Here is a 7,900-nt window from a genome sequence, read left to right on the forward strand (position 1 = left end):
CCAACCACAGGGTTTGGAGACTCGCTGTCTGAATAAATACACAAACACACACAGTCTGGTTTGTCCAGTGTTACACTCAAACACAGATCCAGCTCTGGGCCCGGACTCAAAGCACACAGGGCAGGCGAGGGGGAGAGAAGAACGCCACGGAGAGAGAGAAAGAGAGAAAGAAAGTGAGGGGGAAAAGTAGGACTATACAGAGTAGATGAAAGAGGGGGAAAAAGCAGGGACTGGTAGGAAAGGTGAGGAGGAGGGAGTGGGAGGAATGGAGCACAGAACAGTGTGGAGAAGAGGTGAAGGAGGGCAGGGTGGCATGGAGATCACACAGAATGGGCCAACAGAGGAGGAGAGGAAGGTCAGGGAGCACAGTGGAGTGAGAGGGATCAGGAAGAATGGAAAGTGAGGTGGGGCTGGGTGAAGGAGCTGGTACACTCTACCTCTCCACCTCTCCTCTCCTGTCCTGTCCTGTCGGGGCACACAGCCAGGCCAGCACAAAGCCCCAGCTCTTCCAACATCTGTGTGCCACACAGGGGGTGGCCTGTTCCACAGCCTGCCAGGGCCTGAGGGCAGCCTGGGGCGGCCATGCCAGAGAGCACAGAGCTGGCTTTCTCCAGACACACAGGCTCTGTGTGTGTGTGTGTGTGTGTGTGTGTGTGAGAGAGAGTGTATGCGTCTTTGTGTGTATGTGTGTGTGTGTGTGTGTGTGAGAGAGAGAGTATGCATCTGTGTGTGTGTGTGTGTGTGTGTGTGTGGCCAGGAAGACATGCCAGCACTCCAAACCATGTCCCTCAATATTGTGTTGTTTCCATGGCTCTCGCCCTCACCTGAAATGTCTGACTTCTGCAGTGTTCAGCCATCTTACCTTCCTCAATGCACTGTACAGGGCTTTCACACATTACACTGCCTCACTGTACACTCATTAATCACCCACTGACGCACCGCACACATTACGCAGTGCAGAAAGAGGAAATGTAAATGAATGTCCCGTTACCCACTTCTCCCCTAATAACTAACCAGCTCAGCTTAACAAGTGCAACGAATAGCATTGATCTAAAAAGAGAACATTTTTAATTTTGAGGATTCACAAGCTGGAATCCAAATCCATGCCTTTGAAGGTTCCAGAAGGAGTAGCTGCTTTATTTAAACAGAATGGGGTGAGGTGACATCGCTTTGTGACTGTGGAGTAGGTGCCAAGCAGGGCTTACACGCTACAATCCGATCCCTTTTTCACTGTGATACACCGTTTGGTAGTTCATAGTCGTCTTGCCAAGATGGAGAGGAGGAAGTACCTGGACAGCAAAACAGAAACCAGGCCTGCGATTCCAGCTCTGAATCCCAGGGGGGTGGGGGGGTTACAGTCTCTGTGCAACGTACTTAACTCGAATTACTGCAGAAACCATGCTGCTGTACAAATGGATACGGCCTATTACGTAAAAATGCAAGAGGTGAAATTTACTCCTGTTAAGCGCATCTGCTAAGCAATTAAAATAATACTCTCAGTCCACGGTTAAGGTTTCTTTCGCTGACCCTAATTTCCATATTATTAGTGAGGTTAGCGCGCTCCCTTCCTCCTTGTGTGTGTCTCCTTCACTTCACCAGGCTGGGGCAACGCGGGACTGCATAACAGAAAGAGATCAGGTGAAACTAGCTGGAACCTGAGCAACCCAGACAGACAACCAGGTCCCAGCTGCACAGCTGAAAAGGGTATAAAAGGCTTTTCATTAATATTAACACAACCCCACTGCCGCCGCCTGAGCCAATTCTTTGAGCACAGCGAGGAGCGGTATCATGTGGCCGCTCCAGTCCTCCCCTTCCCGCCGTGAGAAACCGCGTTCTGGCCTTTTGCTTCAAACCAGCTTTCCTGATCTGATTTCAGAGAAGAGCCATGTCACGTTCTTTTTTTGTGTTTTTTTTTTTTTTTTTGGAGGGTCAGCTTTTGGGGGCTGGGTTAATGCTGAGGGGCAGATGGTTGATATGCAGTGAAGGAAAATCCGCAAGTTCAAAGACATGAAAGCTACTTCTAGGCTGATGGCATTATTTAATTTGGAAACCATTTCTGTGCTTTTTTTTTCTCTTTGGCTAATCCCTTCAGACACCACTATGCCGACTGCACAATAGCGTGGATTTCAGTAGCATGACCACTGCATGCATTTACCAGTGAAGCCCTGCCCACTACTACACTCTAGTTAGCTAACCAACCAACTAAACACAGGCCAGGCCACACAGTCAAGCAGAAGAGCTCTGATTGGACAAGGCACACCTTTTTCACCAATGACAGCTAGTCTCCAGTGCTTGCCTGCCTCAGAGATGGGAAAAATCACACTACAGCTGCACATGCTGCTCGCTGATATTGAACCCCAAATCACCGCTTAAATTGGACTAGGTTTCATTTAGATTATAACGGTGTCTACGGCAGTTGTTTTTAATGTTGCTTCTAAATTGAGCCATTAAAGTTCCAAGAGCATGTCTACACTTGTTTGCTGAACAAAAGTCTAATGCTTATGATTAAGATAAACTGTTTGTTGTGTTTCAAAATGAGCGGTTTGTTTAACTTTAAGGCACCAGGAAACAGGTGCAAGTTACAACACCTGTGCAATGGTTTCAGATATTTAAGGATGACAGCGGTCATTATGCAAGGCTATTAGATCAGAACAGGACATAACCGAATTGATAGTTAATTTAATCATGCAAAACTTTTTAAAAACACGAGCATCAGTACTTTATGTCAGTCCATTCTTTTAGGCTCGGCGCTGCAACGGGCGAAGGAATGCTCTGGGTGCATTTATAGAAGTTACTCTATGTAACTGTAATCTGAGGAACCCTATAGTCAATTTAAACTCCCAAACTCTGGCCGGATGAGGTGATTTGGGTTCTGCTGCTGACGACTCCCAGTGTAACGTAGCCAGTTAATGATACAGCAGAGGCTTCACCCTGCAACTACAGGATCCGGCCTGGCCCCGGCAGAGACGCACAGCAACGCTCTTCTCCCGTTATTTCTGTACAAAGTTCTGCAGTTATCTGGGCTGACGGGGCCCTCAGAGCCATCCACAGAGGGAAATAAAACTCAAAAGATAAAACTAATGTCCCGTTAATTCCTTAATCACCATTCAGCCTTAGCGCACTACAATCACTTAACCTGATGTTTGTGTGAAGTAAACCACATCTATATCTTGCCAAGATGACACCGTGTGAATCACGATTTCAGTTCATTGTTGGACCTGGCTTTCATTGTTAAAGGCTGAGTGAACACAGTTTGAGCTGCTGAGTTCAGCCCTGATACATTAACGGTGCATGATGGGTATGCGTAAGGGAAGGTCACGGAGAGGCGACATCAGCAGGTCTTTTGTTGTGTGGTCAGATGCTTCTCATTCTAAAGTCTACATTCACACATAGCTGGCAGGAATGGGTGGACCAGTCACACACCTCCGCATGCTGCAGGTCAGCTGCGGGGGTACAAGAGCCGGGGAGGATACGGCTGTTTGGCCGGATAATGAAAACCTGACACAAACACACTGGGCAAACACAGGCCTTTCTGCAACCTGTTCACAGTTTTTTCACCCAGCATAGTTTTTCTAACAATGTTTTATTGCTGCATTACAGTTTCTTTGTAATAAGTCAAAACTAACTTAATTTCATGGACTAAACGGAGCAGAAAGGAAGGGTGAGAGAAAGCAGTTGAGGAGGAAGAAAATGTAAGAAAAAAAGAGCTAAAGAGAGGTCTGAGAGTAAAAAGTTGAAGGAAGGGGGGCATTGCAGTTCACTTGTGAACTGTAGCTTATCCAACCAGTTCTGTAGTTTGTTCTAATGACCATGATATGCACGTTTTTGTAAGTGGCTTTGAATAAAAGTGTCTGCTAAATAAAATGCAATGCCTTGTAATGTAATGGGTAGAGCAGGGAGCTGAAGAGTGTCTGTGAGGAGGTAGGGGGTGCCAGTCTGTTTCCTTAAGGAACCGTTCTCCAAGAGAGATCTCATCCTTCACGCATAATGAACCAGCCTTCCGAGACAAACACTTTCCCACCTCTGTCTGCCTGTTCTCTCCCTCCTTAGGCCTTACGTCTCCTCTCCCCCTGCTTTCTTCTCCATCCATCTTCTTCTACCTTGGGCTGGTTGCTCGCCGTTCAGCTGCCCGCCCAGTTCTTGTCCCATACACACCCACCTCCACGCCCATCACAGGTAATTTCAGTCCACTCCAGTCCATTCTACTTCCTCATGACCTCATTAGAAGGCCCCTCCCCCCACGTCACAGTCTCCACTGCCGCACTGTGTGTTTTCCGAGTGTCACACCACCTGATTATGCACTGAGATTTGCACTACTTTTTTTAAAAGAACAATAACAGTGATCTCATATTGTCACTGCCACGGTAATGTGTATTTATACTGCGCAGTAAACACCACCCACAGACAGACACACACCGAAACATAGGCCATTTCAATCACTTTTTAAACAGCCTGTTTAAGAAATACTGTGTATATTATTATGACCGTGTGCATAAGTTTCTGTCATTGTAAATGTTTCGTACAAACTCAGCAGGGTGGATCTGGGATCTCAGTCCATGGAGCAGCTTCTAACATTATAAACATACCTCACCTAAAAATAAGGTTTAATAAGGTTTGACCACGTAGCGGGAACAGAAAACTGCGTTTGCTTCGCCTCTCAGGACAAACGTTGTTCTGCGGAGCGACTGAGTCACCTGTGACAACACTGCTTCCCTTCAAGGCCTGCGTGTGCTTTTCTGCTCTATAGACTCCTGCGTGCCCACGACTACGATTCTGACGGGATCAGCTCTCAAAGAGTGCCGCTAAATGCTTCCCTAGCACAAACCTACCAAAGCAGCATTTTTCCCCCATAATCCCCTCTGGCACACAGTGTGATCCATGGTCCCAGTAGGGCGCTTTGAACCTGATAACATGCTGACGGGGGTGAGCTGGTATTCAGCGAAAGCAGAGGGGGGACAAGTCTCGCCCCGCTTCTGGATACTTTTCTGGCATGATGCGAATGCGAGGCCCAGCAAGTTAGGCCAACAAATAATACACTGTGATCAAAGATTCTCTAGAACAAAAATAAGACTCGACCCAAGGCTGAATTTCATTCCCTGCTGTTGGCCGTCCTAACATTGTACAGGAACTCCTGAGCAATGCAATAGATGCCTGGGACTATGATCAGTTTACAATAAAGGAACCCTTCAAGGAGTAAGAACACAAATATTGGATTGGAATATTCTAAACTGAACATTCTAATGCTGATGTAACATTCACTCCTGTTCTTGAATTCTGAAAAACCTACTTGTTAAATGGTTTAAATACAGCACAGGAAGTACAGTGCATCCTTGTGATACGTGTATAGCCACATAAGATTAATTTTGGTGATCAGATCAGAGACCCTGAGCAGGAGCCAAATAGAATACCTCTGTTGTGATTGGCTGTGGTGCTTTTAAGCACACAAACAGCAAACAATGGCAGTTCAGGACGGTAAATATCTTTTCAGCTCTGTGTTTGGAAAAAGACAGCTGATGTTGGGAAGGTATTATTTAGTGAGATACCACAGAGGCAGGTTGTGTAACCCCTAGTGATTTACCAGGTCTGTTCACACTACACCATCACTAGATGGTATTGGATCCAGTTCCAAACAGGCCAGATGGGCACTGGCTGGGTTGCAGCTGGCCGTCTTCTGCACCAAATCAATTCAGTTCCAATAGTGTGGCAAATGTGTAACAAAGGGGATTCTGCTCACGTGCAAATGAGATTTAAATGGCTGCAATTAACACCCCAGTACAAAAAAGCAGAACCACAGTTATATTATCAGTATTTCCTCAGCATTGGGCAATAAAATACTCACATGCTGAACAGCCGTATAGTCAAATTGGACAACTGTATAGGATATAACATCTGAAGTGGATTTTTTCTCCTTTAATAGTACTAATGAAGGTCCTCCGATCAAAATGTTTGCTTTTTTAAATATTTTTTTTGTGATGCATGGGACACTTTTCATGCACCACAATGCTTGAATAAAAGAAAAGATTATCTTGCTATCTTGGCTTCTTTAAAATGTTCTTCGCACCTCTCACATTAAAGGTTGGGGATACTAATCCATTACAGACACGAGCAGAGTAATATATTAAGGAACCAAAAAGAAAAATGCAGCACTTTGTTAACATATAGAGAAGAAACAAATATATGCCAGCAGCACACTGGTAGACCTACTTACAATCGGGAGTAAGTTTTAGTTTTCTTTAAAACTTACTCTGGCTTGTCCCCTGTTTTAACCTCTCCTGGAGTATGCAAGGCCACGCCAGTTTGACACACCTGGTGACTAACGCATGATATCATCACGGATTGTAGCTCCAATTTATAAATGATTCATAAATTGTTTACTGATGAAAATGATAATGATAATGGCCGTAGACACAGTTGTGTTTTTATTGCTTTCGGTTTAACGTGGGCTAGGTTTCTGGGGTTTTTTGTAATGATTTACCGAAACCGTTTCTGCCATTTTTCCTCTGACGTTTAGTGATGTTGCAATCGAAATGTATGATCTACTAAATGTGGTAATGTAGCCCACGGCACAAAGCCGCAGTTTGGTGCGGAAAATAAAAATCATGAAAGAGAAGCTAATGAATGTAATATTATTCGCAATGCCTGAAATACGAGAAATCAAACCGAGGACGTGTTATGGTAGCACACCAGAGTACAGCATACTCAGCAATAATGCAGTAATTACTGCTCGCGCGGGTAAGGACAAAGAACCAATATTGTGAACATCGGCTACCACAGCTGTTATTGCAGTCTCCATACTAAGAATACGATTACTAATTTGAATTATAAGGCAACTCCATTCGTATATGGAGACTATTGGTCATTTAAATCGGAGAGCGCTGCGCTCAAAGCACGCTTCTGGGTACTACTGTCCACAGAATATCTATTGCGGTACAGTTCCTGCCCCGAATGATACATATTTGCACGGCTACGCGGTAGGCTATTCACCGGCATTTCCCACTAAAACAAGAAAGCGGTAAGCCGCATTATCCACTGCCTAGATTGGATTGTGGCATGCAAAGGTAGCGCTATCGTTCCATGAAGCCACGATGCGCATTTTGTTATCAATAACAATAATAGACTAATCAAGCAATTAAGATAACACATACAAAATAATGCACGGCGATAGGCTATTAAAACTCTGAGTTCGTGAAAACTTCCATTGCCAAAGGAATTTGCTTAAATCGTTTAAAGTGAAATCGGTTACAGTCGGAATAATCGCAATCCCACGGACGTCAAATGAATGAAAGGACAAGACAGCCAATCAGAGCCTCGAAACGGTGGTGTGTCGCCAATCAGATGCCTTGGTGTGCGATTCTACACAGTCCATCAACAACAATTCTGCTGCGGGAGGCCGCCAGTGGGTTTGACTTAGTAGGCCTCAGTGAATAGAAATGATGATAAAGTTTTGAGCTAATTCAAAATATTCCCCAACGTCCAGAAAGCTCCTGTATCACTTGGAAAACCCATTCATTCAATCACAAAACCACAGCTGTACATTGTTGCAGTTTAAATAAATTGCAGCACCTTTATTAAAAATAAAACGAACGCATTTGGGCTTTAGCTTACAAGCTAACGTTCGCAGGTCCACAGACAGAGGTAGTCTAGGGCTATACCGGGAACTTCACCAGTTAAATGTCTCAAATCAATTCAAAGAATACCGGCGAGTTTACCTTGTTCTAAAGCGCACGTATCCGTCTTGTTTACATCGCTGGGAATGCTCTCCTGGTGCTATCAGTGAGGAAAAATGCCCATGATCCTATACCAGGAAGTCAGTGCTCTCCGTACAGAGCTGAACACTTCTGAAACTCACTATGGAAACCCCTGCAGGGCGCTATGCAATCGATCCAATTCAGGTAGCAAT

At 45.0% G+C, this 7,900-nt stretch overlaps 1 protein-coding gene across 1 annotated transcript in view; it reads right to left on the bottom strand.

The window, feature by feature from the left end:
- The window catches only part of usp6nl (USP6 N-terminal like), a 71,828-nt gene extending 63,928 nt beyond the window's left edge, over nucleotides 1–7,900 (bottom strand). The window contains exon 1 of the mRNA XM_061252898.1: nucleotides 7,710–7,900. The gene's annotated coding sequence lies outside the window, so the exon portion shown is untranslated. The remainder of the gene's footprint in view (nucleotides 1–7,709) is intronic.

Source organism: Conger conger, chromosome 8 (assembly GCF_963514075.1).
Source record: "Conger conger chromosome 8, fConCon1.1, whole genome shotgun sequence".
Classification (NCBI taxonomy): Eukaryota; Metazoa; Chordata; class Actinopteri; order Anguilliformes; family Congridae; genus Conger; species Conger conger.